Source organism: Nicotiana sylvestris, chromosome 10 (assembly GCF_000393655.2).
Source record: "Nicotiana sylvestris chromosome 10, ASM39365v2, whole genome shotgun sequence".
NCBI classification, from domain to species: Eukaryota; Viridiplantae; Streptophyta; class Magnoliopsida; order Solanales; family Solanaceae; genus Nicotiana; species Nicotiana sylvestris.
The window spans coordinates 3,634,811-3,648,586 of record NC_091066.1 but is presented as its reverse complement, the minus strand read 5'-3'; the positions used below and the strand labels follow the sequence as shown (position 1 = coordinate 3,648,586).

General features: G+C 38.1%; 1 pseudogene; it reads left to right on the top strand.

Annotated features, from left to right (window-relative positions):
* Positions 1-8,462: 8,462 nt before the first annotated feature.
* Positions 8,463-13,310, top strand: LOC104230443 (receptor-like protein 9DC3; annotated as a pseudogene).
* Positions 13,311-13,776: the final 466 nt, after the last annotated feature.

Genomic DNA, 13,776 nt, shown 5'->3' with positions numbered 1-13,776 from the left:
TGGGTTCTGTTCTAAGGTTATGGACTAAGGAGGAGATGAGACCTTCAGTTAAGTGGCACTGTCAGTACTGCATAGGTTGGGTGATGGGGAAACACCCCTAGGTGTATGTATGAGGAGCTCATGCAGTGGTTCGATGGCTTTGGAACGACTCCGGGCACGTTTGAGGATGAAAGTATGTTTAAGTGGAGGAGGATGTAAAGACCCGACTGGTCATTTTGAGAAATTGCGCTCGGTTGGACAGTTTGAGGTCAAGAGCAGCTTCACATTATGTATATCAACTTGTGTGCATAGTTGGATTCAGTTTTCGGATGAATCAGAGTCAAATTGGAAAGAAGGAATATAGTTCTGGAAGCTTAAGTAGAGAGAATTTGACCGAAATTTGACTTTTGAGTAAATGGCTCCGGGATGAGTTTTGGATGATGTTAATAGCTTCGTATGGTGATTTTGGACTTGGGTGTGTGTTCGAATTTGGGTTTGAAGGACCGTAGGGTAATTTGTGGCATTTTGATGAAAGTTGGAAAAGTTAAAGTTTGAAAAATGGAGAGGTTTGACCCATAGTTGAATTTTATGTTATCAAGGTCAGAATGTGATTTTGAAAGTTGGAACAGGTCCGTCATCTCATTTGGGACTTGCCTGCAAAATTTGGTGTCGTTTGGAGTTGATTTGATATGGTTCGGATGCTTGGTTGCAATTCTAGAGGTTCTTGAAGTTCATAGTGATTTTCATGTATTTGGGCATCTGATTCGTGGTTAGTGATGGTTGAAGTGATTTGAGAGTGGGGCTAAGATCGTATGATGTTATGGGATGTGTTGGTACATTTGGTTGAGGTTCTGGCGGCCTCAGATGAGTTTCGAGGTTAGTTTTGAGCGATTCGAACATTTCAGCACTCAATAATCGTTACGGATTGGGGGGGGGGGCACGGACAGCAGTAAATCATCACCCCAGCAGCCAGAAGGACCGTTTCTAGCGGTGATATTTCGCTGCAGTAGTGGAATATTTGCTGTAGTGGAAAATAGTTCGCAGTCCGCGGCAAGGAAGGATCCGCAGGTTCACTGGTCTGACTTTGGAAGCCTATGTCTTTTGATATACAAGGAATGTTGAGCTAATTCAAAAATTAAATTAGTAGTCCTTCGTGTCTATTTTCCAGAAAGGTAAAGAAATCATAATTTGGACATCTGTAGCGAAAGTTATGGCCAAAATACTAAAGTATGTCACTGCAGTCAACATTTTTTTCGCTGTAGCGATGGATTTACCGCGGTCAGCGGTGGTTTTTCCGCGGTCAGCAGTGAAGGAAATCTGGGAGGTGCACTATAAATATGAGGTTTAGGGTTTTATTTCATATTTTGACCTATAGAGCGCTGATCTTGGCGATTGTTCGAACATTTTTCAAGAAATTCATCGGGTAAGTGATTCTAACTCGGATTTGGATAGAATACATGAATCTATCATTGAATTCATCATTTGATTCGTGATTTGGGATGGAATTTAGGAAAAATTGTGAAATCTTTCTAAAATATAAATGATGATTTGAAGGATCAAATGGTATCGGAATTGGATAATTTTTGTATGGGTGAACTCGTATCGGAATGGGTATTCGGTTTTTTAAAATTTTGTCGGGTTCCGAAGTGCGGGCTTGGGGAGTTGACCTTTGTTGACTTTTTGCAAATTGTATAAGAATCATAGTTTTATTAATTGGAATTGTTTTCTCTTACATTGTTAGATGTATTCAAGTCGTTTTTGGCTAGATTGAGCCGAGCGTTGATGAATTGGTAAAGGAAAAGCTAAATTGAGTATTTAATTGGCCGGATTGAGGTAAGTATCTTGTCTAACCTTGTGTGTGGGATTTTCCCTTAGGATTTGAGTCTTCTATGCTAATTGTAGTTCGTTCATGAGAGGTGACGAGTGTGTGCTCGGACTTATTTGTGGAAAATTTGCTTATAAGGTTCTTAGGTCCTTATATTCATTATATTGGAAGTATTCTGTTATGATTGGGTTATCTAATTGCATAATTTACCTCTATACGCTCCATATGATGTTGTTAGCCTTCCTCTAACTCTTACATGTTACTTGGCCTTATTTGCATTAATTGAATTAACTGTTCTCCTTGTTGTTTTGTTATCTCTTAATTGGAAATTCCTCTATGACCCCATGTATATATGCTATGTGTCCAAAACGTTGTGATTGTCGGTGTAATTATCACATACTTATTATGTCTTGTTAAGGTTATTGTGCTTCTTGGTTTCTCCGTGATTCTCTTGTTGCTATGTAATCATACTCTTGGTGGTCAAATTTATTTGTGATTGGATTGTTGGATTTTTGTGATTCCCTTGTTGGGATGTTATTGTTCATATTGTTGATTCCCTTGCCGGAATGTATTGTTTTTATTTTTTTGTGAGGATACCAAGAGATCCTCGGGATACAAGGAGATCTCCCAACACATATATTGAGGATACCAAGATATCCCCAGCACATATATTGAGGATACCAAGAGATCCCCAACAGATATATTGAGGATACCAAGAGATCCTCAGGATACCAAGGGATCACCAGCACATATATTGAGGATACCAAGAGACCCTCAGGATACCAGGAGATCCCCATCACATATATTGAGGATTCCAAGAGATCCTCGGTATACCAAGGGATCCTCGACACATATATTGAGGATACAAAGAGATCCTTGGGATACCAAGAGATCTCTAGCACATATATTGAAGATACCAAGAGATCCCTAGCTCCTATAATGAGGATACTGAGAGATCCCCGAGTATTTACGTTTGGGACTACGGGACAGGATCTTGGGAGATCACCTGTCTATATTCTGTGAGTGTAAAAGCACGAAGTGTGATGCCGCGCACTTTCTGTTTATTTGTTGTTATCAATTCACATTTAGATTCCCTTACTGTTGTGATTCTTTGTGTTAGAACCTATAGTGTTGTCAATACCTCGCCGTATTTATATATATATTTCAATACCTCAAATATCAATAACTTCTACATCTTTGATTTAATTAATTTCTCAATTAAAATTTTCCTAAATCGTCGGAAGTTGTATTCTACTTAAAAAAGAATTTCTACTAAATTGTAATTTATTAAATCCCACGGTAAAGGTAATAATTCAGTCGACGCTGTATTCTAATTAAAAATGATACTTTCTTCATTCAAATGATTTCTAAAATAATTTCATCTTTTCTTGCTGAGTTCCTAATTAGCTTAGAAGTTGTACTTTAATTTATGTTATGTAAACGAGACTCCTTGAACATCTTAATTTCATTGGTTATGGACCATATTTACTGAGTAACAATGAGAACGTTGTTGTGCAAAGAGAGATAGAAATATGTGGGCACAAGGTTTCGGGTGTGCTAAAAGTTTGGTAATTATGGTTATGGTATGAGACATCGAGTTTGAGATGGATGGAATTGTGCATCAGAAATGATATGATTTATTGGGCTGACACCGCCTTCCTTATTTGAGTACATTTTTACTTGTCTGTCTTCCAGCTATGTTGGTGTTAATTTATTTGGTTATCTTTCATTTCCATCCGTGTTTCTCTTTATTGTTTTTATTGATTGTAGTTTGTTCTTTCCCTTCTGTTGATATTACTTTGTCATTTTTAGGTTGATAGTTTATTATCAAATCCTGTTTAATTTATTTGACCAGTAGGTATCTAGATTGTTCCTCGTTACTACCCCACCGAGGTTAGTCTTGATACTTACTGGGCATCGTTGTGGTGTGCTCATACTACACTTCTATACATTTTTGTGTACAGATCCAGGTATTTAGTCGATAGTAGCTAGGTTGGTCGTTGCAGTGGAGACTCAAGGTAAATCTGCTGCAGCGTTCGCAGGCCTCGAAGTCGCCTTCATTTGTACTTAATTCCATTTGTTCCTTTTGTTTCGGAACAGTGATGTATTTATTTTTGTATAGCTACTCTTAGAAAGGCTTATGACTTGTACCACCGGTTTTGGGAATTGGAATTTGTTAAGAGTTATTTAATTTAAAGTTAGCAAATATCACTGTTATCTCAGTTAATGTTAGGCTTACCTAGTTTAGAGACTATGTGCCATCACGACTCATTCGGAGGGATTTTCGGGTCGTGACAATAGAGGAACTCACAATTAAGAAGTAACAAAAACAATAAGGAAGGCAATCACTTCAATTAAGGCAAATAAGGGCCAAATAACAAGTAAGAGGTAAAGAAGTCCTAACAACATCGTATAGAGCATGTAGAGGTGAAACTAGCAAATAGGAAACCCAATCATATCAGAACAACTTCTCACTTAGTGAATATAAGGACCTAAGAACCCTAAGGAAAATTCTTCACAAATAAGCCCGAGCACGCACTCGTCACCTCGCGTACATGAACTACAATTAGCATAGAAGACTTAAATCCTAAGGGGAAGTCCCATACACAAGGTTAGGCAAGATACTTACCTCAATTCGGCCAGCTCAATACTCAATTTAGCTTTTTTTTTTATCAATTCACCATCGCTCGACCCAATCTAGCTAAAGAGGACTTAAATACATCAAAAAATGTAAGAAAAAATAATTTCAATTAAAAAAGCTATGATCCTTATACAATTTGTAAAAAGTCAACAAAAGTCAACTCCCTAAGCCCGCACCTCGGATCCCGACAAAATTTACAAAACCCAAACATCCATTCAATTACCATTCCAACCATACTAGTTTCACTCAAATCCGACTCCGAATCGATATTCAAAACTCAAAAATTCACTTTATGAAATTTTAAACAAAACCCCCAAATTTCACTTTGAAATCATCAATCAAATTCCTAAAACAAAAATAGATTTATGAAATATAACCAAAATTGAGTATAGAACACTTACCCCAACCCATATAGAAAATCACCTTAAAAAATAGTCCAAATTCGAGCTCTCTAACTCAAAATATGACCAAATGAACACACTTTCAATATTAAGTATTTATGCCCAGCTATTCTGCCTCGTTTTGCTTGCCAAACGATCCCGAAACTCGCTTTTGATGCCTTCAATGGATTCCTTGTGAAATTTCAGACAAGTGAAACTTTTGAATCACTCCATTTTACCTTATCATGAAGGAAATATAGTGGTTTCAAATTGGAAATAGTGCAGATTTTTAAATACGAGGTCAGTGGCAATTTCGTAATTAATCTGAAAAATCTGGCAGCCCAATTCTTAGTAAAATGACCATAAAATCCTTATGCGATGTCCAAATTTGACGATTCTTTTTTGATATGGCTTCTTAATTACGATACAGATCTAATGCTTTAATCAAAACAGAAATCGGAACTCATTTGTTTAATATGGTACCATTTATGCTTGAAGAAACGACATCAAAACATAAAAAAAAATGAGCGCAACACAACCCAAACCTATATCCGTCGGGACCCCGTACGAACATACCAACAAGTCCCATAACCTATCACGGAATCGCTCGAGATCTCAAATCACATCAAACAACGCCGAAACAACGAATCACGCCATGAATCGAACTTATGAACTTTCCAAACTCCCAACTTCTAAACTCATGCCGAAACCTATCAAACCAATCCGAAATGACGTTAAATTTTGCAGGCAAGTACCAAATGAAATAACGGAGCTGTTCCAACTCTCGAAATCGTACTCCGACCCTGATATCACAAAAGCCAACTATTGGTCAAACTCCTCCATCTTCCAAATTTCAACTTTTCCAACTTTAACCAAATTGCTTCAATTCAACCCACGGACCTCCAAATTCAAATCCGGACGTACGCCTAAGTCCAAAATCACAACCCGATCCTATCGGAATTATCGAAACTCCGATCCAAGATCAAATGCTCAAAAGTCAAATCTTTGTCAATTCTTCGACCTCAAGCTTCTCAAATGAAAGTCACATCTAAAAATCCTTTCCGAACTTCTCAAAAACCCGAACCAATAAGGCACGAAAGTCATAATACATTGTGTGAAGATACTTGTGGCCTCAAACTATCAAACCGAAGGCAGTTGCTCAAAATGACCAGTCGGGTCATTACACTAAAAGACAAACATAACCTGTGAATGCTAGGCAAAAATGTTAAGCTGATAGAGTATTTTAGGGAATAATCTAAAATGACTTGGTTTTTTTGTCAATTCACTTAAATCGGAAGTTCCTCCCGATTCCCATTTCTAATGGGTACTGATCACGCCCAACTTTAGTCCTAAAAAGGATAAGAGGTCGCTGCAAATATAATCCGGTTTAAAAGTCCGGAGTCGAATCCTATAGAGAACTAAGGCTTAGGTATATCTGTTTAATATCACTAAAAGACAAGTTTGGACAATTTTCTAACTTATAGATATTAAGATTCTTGTTTTTAACTAACTAACTAACAAATTAAAATAATAAATTAATACTAAAGAAACTACAGGTTGGGGAAAAGATTAAGGAGGTCTAGAATTATGATTTCCCCAATTGTTGGAATCCTTCTAGCTATGTTCCCTACAATTTTGCCAATGTATTCTCTACTGATCGTGAGCACTTTAGGTGTCGTAATTCTCTCTCGAGCAACTACAATAATTTACTAGATATATTCTCTCGAACTACGCTAATTGTCTTTATCTAACCGCTCATTATGACCACGTCAAGGCTTTGTTGTTTCTAAACCTGCCTTTAAACCCACTGTACTGATTTCTCACATACGCTAGGAGTGATGTTGTTCAACAACTACTTAAATATGTACTCTATCTCGAGCACTACACACTAAATAGGCACAGTCAATTGATGGCCATTCAATAAACAACAACAAATACGTAGTTGAACAAGTAGAGAAATCCAACGGCTCAATTATATAAAAACATAACAAGAATTTATTCTACAAAAGGTTTTATCAAAACCCTAGATAACAAATTAGCTATTCATAATAGTATGTAAAATTACAATACTAAAAGTCATAACCAACAATGAAAAAATAAGAAGAGGAAAGGAAACACTCGTAGAAGAATTCTCCGCCTTGCTCCTATTGTGTCTTTGCCTCCTTAGGTCGAATCTGTGTCTAAAATTAGTCTCCTCCCTTAAAAATACCATTTTTCCATGTATATATACCAAGTAGGGTCGGGCCCAAATAATTATACCTTCTCCTATGCGAAAAAGGATAATTTTTCACGTCTGGACGGCCGCGGTACTGTGCAAGGCTACTGTTTCAGTCCGCATCAAGTCCGCGGTCGCAGTTTCGACCGCTTTGTTCACCCTGTTCCATTTGGAATTTGGGAAAATGTAAAACATGAAAGTTGTATCCCTTTAAGTTAGCTTTCCAACTATATATTGTGGAGCCCAAATGGAATTTTGAACAAAAAGTTATGTGTATTTTACTAGTCAGTGCGCAATATGCCTACTCGATTCTTCGTTTTGTTGCTCTATCATCCGTTGATCCCCGAATACGATCCCTTCTTAATTCCTTGGGATTTTACTCAGACTTTAAAGCTCTAAATCACTTGAATTCATTCCATACTATCTATATAGCTCGGAATAACTCCTACAAGGCATAAAATACACCGTTAGTGCAAAACACTAGCGATTAAAGCACAAACTCAACTAAAGTGCAGTAAATTTGAGTATAATAAGCGACTAAAATACGTAATTATAGCCTATCATCATGTACTAATAAATAAAATAAGCAAATTAATATTGACTAACAGTCCAAAATTCTGGGAAATCTTACCCTTGACCACCTGGATGTTTTACATTGAAAAGTCCTAATGGATTGTAAACATGCATGTGTTTCAAGTGGAAACTGACATATAATGGATTTAGCTATTCCTATGTTCACTTTTAAGTTTCTTTCATAAAACATGTTTCTCATTTTTCTTTACATTTGTTTTTTTTTTCTTATTAGCTTGATATTTTTTCCTAAGTTCATATTCTCAACTTTGAATGTCTCATTACATAATTCTAAAAAGAAGACACCAGCTCCAATTATTTTGTTCATAATTTCATACCAAACCGACAAGGATAAATCAAGGATAATTATGTGACTTGGCACGTATTGTCCGCTTTGGGTGTAGACGCTCACGGATTTGTCTTTCGGACTACGTCACATCGAGCCAAAATTAAAAGCGCGCATACCATATTAACTTGTGTTGTCATCACTTCTAAAGCTTTACTTCACTTTTCTCTCCCATTTCGGCGTAGGATTTGCTATGGTGACACGTGCACCCGACACGAATAAATCAAGCAAATTTATCCCTTTTGTGCGGCATTAAAGTATAAAATTCAACTATCTTCCACTAATGTTTGTTGAAGTCCGTGTATGATTGTGTTTTCTGGAACTTTTGTGAGTGTGTAAAGAGTGACTGTGTGTGTCGTTATTGGGATGAGTGGTGTAGAATGCTCTTCAACAAAAATCTGAACATTCTGAATAGCAAAATGACAAATTATTAAACTTTTTGCTACGGTGTATTTAACGTCTATACCCTGCACCAAGTTCATCGATCAAAAACCAAAATAATCCAACTCAACATATATCTATCGTTTAGCAATATATGATAATGGTTCCCAAAAAAATTTCTCTTCTTCAGTTTTTCATTCTCTTATATCTCTTTACATTTACTTTTGCTGCTTCCTCTGAGGAAGCAACTGCTCTCCTAAAATGGAAAGCAACTTTCAAGAACCAGAATAATTCCTTATTGGCTTCATGGACAGACATTAGTTCTGATACATGCAGGGATTGGTATGGGGTTATATGCTTTAATGGTAGGGTAAATAGGTTGAATATTACAAATGCTAGTGTTATTGGTACGCTCTGTGATTTTCCGTTTTCATCTCTCCCTTTTCTTGAATATGTTGATCTTAGCATGAACAATCTCTCTGGCACCATCCCACCTGAAATTGGAAAACTCGCTAATCTTGTCTATCTTGACTTGTCGCTCAATCAGATTTCAGGAACAATCCCACCACAAATCGGTTCACTTGCCAAGCTTCAGACCCTCCACATAAGGAACAACTATTTAAATGGATCCATTCCAGGAGAAATAGGTCACCTAAGGTCTCTTACTGAGCTAGTTTTGTATACTAACTTTCTTGCTGGTTCTATTCCTGCTTCATTGGGGAATTTAAGCAGCTTGTCTTTTTGCTTCTTTACGAGAATCGCCTTTCCGGCCCATTCCTGAAAAAATAGGTAACCTAAGGTCTCTTACTGTGTTAAATTTGAGTAATAACACTCTAAATGATTCTATTCCTGCTTCATTGGGGAATTTGACCAACTTGTCCCTTTTGTATCTTTATAAAAATCATTTTTTCGGCTCCATCCCTAAAGAAATAGGTAACATACGGTCTCTTACTGACCTAGAATTGGCTACTAACTTTCTTAATGGTTCTATTCCTGCTTCAATGGGGAATTTGGCCAACTTGTCCTTTTTGTCTCTTGATGACAACTATCTTTCCGGCCCCATTCCAGGAGAAATAGGTCACCTAAGGTCTCTAACTAAGTTAAATTTGAGTTATAATACTCTAGATGGTTCTATTCCTGCTTCATTAGGGAATTTGACCAACTTGTCTCATTTGTATCTTTATAGGAATCATTTTTCCGGCCCCATTCCTGAAGAAATAGGTAACCTAAGGTCTCTTACTGAGCTAGATTTGAGTAATAATACTCTAGATGGTTCTATTCCTGCTTCATTGGGGAATTTGAACAACTTGACCTTGTTGTCTCTTTTTGATAATCACCTTTCTGGATCCATTCCTAAAGAAATAGGTTACCTAAGGTCTCTTACTGTACTAGCTTTGAGTACTAACTTTCTTAATGGTTCTATTCCTGCTTCGTTAGGGAATTTGAATAACTTGATCTTGTTGTCTCTTTTTGATAATCACCTTTCTGGCTCCATTTCTGAAGAAATAGGTAACTTAAGGTCTCTTACTTTGCTAGATTTGAGTAATAACACTCTAAGTGATTCAATTCCTACATCAATGGGGAATTTGATCAACTTGTCTGGGTTGTATTTTTATATGAATCACCTTACTTTGCTAGATTTGAGTAATAACACTCTAAGTGGTTCAATTCCTACATCAATGGGGAATTTGATCAACTTGTCTGAGTTGTATTTTTATATGAATCACCTTTCTGGCTCCATCCCTTCAGAAATAGGTTACTTAAAGTCTCTTAATGAGATAGTTTTGCATTCTAACTTTCTTAATGGTTTTATTCCTGCTTCATTAGGGAATTTGAATAACTGACCTTTTTGTCTCTTGTTGGGAATTACCGTTCTGGCTCCATTCCTGAAGAAATAGGTTACTTATCGTCTTTTATTCAACTAGATTTGGGTATTAACTTTCTTAATGGTTCTATTCCTACTTCATTGGAGATTTGAGAAACTTACAAACTCTATCTCTCCACGGCAACAATCTCACTGAGGAAATTCCTTCATCTATTTGCAATTTGACATTATTGAAAAATTTATATTTGGAGAGCAACAACCTGAAGGGAAAAATTCTACAATGTTTAAGTAATATCAGTAGCCTTTATGTTTTGATGATGTCACAAAATAATCTTGGTGGAGAGATTCCTTCGTCCATTTGCAATTTAACATCACTACAAATTCTAGATTTGGGTAGAAACAATCTGAAGGGAGAAATTTCACAATGTTTTAGCAACATGAGTGGTTATCTTGAGGTTTTTGATATGCACCACAACAATCTTTCTGGGACTCTTCCAACAAGTTTTAGCACTAGAGGTGTACTCAGAAGCTTCAACTTGCATGGCAATGAACTAGAGGGAGAAATCCCTCGATCTTTGGCCAATTTCAAAGAGTTGCAAGTTCTTGATTTAGGAGATAATCACCTCAACGACACATTTCCGATGTGGTTGGGAACTTTGCCGAAGCTGCAAGTTTTAAGCTTGAGATCGAATAAACTGCACGGACCCATCAAAACATCAACAATAGACAATGTGTTTCCTAAGCTTTAAATCTTAGATCTCTCTTACAATGCCTTTACGGGTAACTTACCGGCGAGTCTATTTGAACATCTGAAAGCCATGAGGACACTTGATCAAACAATGGAAGAACCAAGATATCTTGGAGACGTATATTACAAAGATTCCATAACAATTGCAACCAAGGGATTGGAGTTTGAACTTGTTAGAATTATGACAGTTTTCACCGCTATTGATTTTTCAACTAACAGATTTGAAGGACATATTCCAAGTATTATGGGAGATCTCATTGCACTTCGGGTTTTGAACTTATCTCATAATCGGTTGCAAGGTCATATACCAAATTCACTCGAAAATTTATCTGTAGTCGAATCAGTGGACATTTCATTTAATCAGCTTTCAGGAGCGATACCACAACAACTTGCTTCTCTTACGTATCTTGAATTCTTAAATCTATCCAACAATCATCTCCAAGGATGCATACCTCAAGGACCTCAATTTCAAACCTTTGAGAATAACTCATATGAACGTAATAATAGTTTACGTGGATTCCCACTTTCGAAAGGTTGTGAAAAAGATCGGGTGTCAGAGACAAATTATATTTTATCTGTAGTTGTTGCTTGGTCACCTTATGCTGTCCCCGACCTAGACGATTGGGTTCGAAAGCTGGCCGCGACCTCCTCGTATGATGAGCGCAAATGGCGTAATTTATCGAAGGGAAAATGGGATGCCAAGAATCATGGTAAGTGTTTTTCCCAAGTTTTGGGTACTTTTCATTTATTGGTGGTTTCAAATCATTCATATTTACATGTGCAGGCATCAGAGACGTCTTCAAAATGAGGCCAGCCCTGCCCGGGAAGAAGACTGCATCCTTGATCCCAAAATTGTGTAAGGACAGTAAAAAATAAAGGGCTTTAAAGCCTGAAGATTCACAGGATGATGGGACTCCAACTTGAAAGCCGAGGAGGAAACTTGTACATGCGGATTTGGACTCCACCACCTCAATGTCTAGAAGATGAAGAGAATAAGGGTGAAGAAACGATGTTGGTACCCTGAACTAGGAAACCAGTCGAGGCCTCCAAGCCCTCTGAACCATATACTTTATCTTACGGTGGAGGAGCTCCGGAAAAGGACTTGGATAAGGCCTTTGAGTCCCTGGAGGTTGAGATTACTCCTCCTGTTTCAATAAGTACACATGAGGGGATAAATGATGATAAGGCCTAAGCTAATTAGAGCGCCCCGGGTGAGGAGCTCGGGGCCATAACAATGGGTCATTCACCTCCTTTACCAGCTTACTCCGAGGAGACAATAAAGGGTGCTTGGGCTCTACAAACATCCGACCCGAGCAAGGTCCTCGAAGAAGACCCTTTCCGGGACTATTTCAATAGGGTTGATGATGTCTTCGACCTTAACGATGCATTCACCCTATTCGAAGTGGCTCAACGTCTCCTCTCCCAGGTAATACTATCTTTCATTGTAATTTGTTCTTAAATTCCTTTCCTTTGACTAACATATCTTCATTTCATGTATAGGCCATCATCAAGTTTAGAGCTGAGCTTTGCTAGTGTGAGGCCAAGCTCAGGATGGTTTCGGGTGAAGAGAAGGCCCTGAGGCTCCTCTGTGGCCAAAAGGAGGAAGAGCTTAAGGACCTTTGGGATGAATTGGCCAAATCTTGGAAAAATGAGACTGAGCTAGATGAGCAATAACTATGATTTTAACAAAGTATGTCCTTCTTGGCCTTACTTCGGAGGCTAATACTTTGATGTCTCAGCTGCAGTAGAAGTTGGAGATGATTGGGCAGCTTCAGGGCGAGGTTGATCAAGTTAGGGCTGACTGCCACAGATGGAAAAAGAACATGGATAAGCTCGCTGCCGATAAGAAAGTTGTTACATTCCAACTGACCTCAGCTGAATCTCAACTCCGAGGCCTTAAAGTAAAAGGTTTGGCCCAGGCCAAGAAGATCGAGAAGCTAGAGATAGAGCTTGCTAGAGCCTGGTCCGAAGCTGTACAGGTCAAGGCTGAAGTTGAGAAGACAAAGGCCACGATTGACAAGACCATTGTCGTGTACTTAAGAGATGTCGAGGCTGTTCAAGCGGAGCTGAGGGAGGCCTCTGACCAGGAAAAACGGAGTAATAATTTGGCCAAGTGCCAATCCCGGAGGGAGACTCTTGAAGAAATCCATGCCCGAGGATTTGACCTTGCTGAAGAGATAGCCAAAGCAAAGGCACGGGAAACCGAAGCTAGGTTTCTCTTCTTCTCCGATGACGAGGATACTGTGAGTAGCTTCGGGGATGGGGAAGGTGAAGAAAGTGCCTCCGAGGCAGAGGGGGTTCCCGAAGATAAATCTACTGAAGATGCAATTCCTGAGGATGTCGCTTCTAGGGATGTATCTCCGAAATATATTAGGTTTTATTTTGTGTAAGGGCCGTTCGTGGGCGTCGTAAATGTAATTTGAAAATTATCTTTTGTGAATACAAAGAACTCATTTTCTTTATCTTCAGTTTGTGTTGAATTTCTTTCTGTCTTTACTTGTGGAAAAGTTTATTGTATAACTCTAATAATCAGTCCGAGTATCGGTTTGGACTCAGAACATAATAAACCCTTAGGTTTCTATTGATCAATATAACATACCTTAATGTTTTGTTAATCCTCGAGTTAAGTTTGAATTGATTCGATGCGAGCTCGGGATGTCGGGACTCTTGAGTCCGAATTGGGTGGGAGAAAGGTCTCGAACTCTACATATTTTGGCCCTTAGGTTCTTATAGTTTAGCCCTTAGGCTCTTATATACCTGCCCTTAGGCACTTTTAGGTTGGCCCTTAGGCTCTTTAGGTTGGCCCTTAGGCTCTTTAAGTTGGGCCAATTCGTCCTCTAGAGTGGATATATAACTTTTCCCTCTT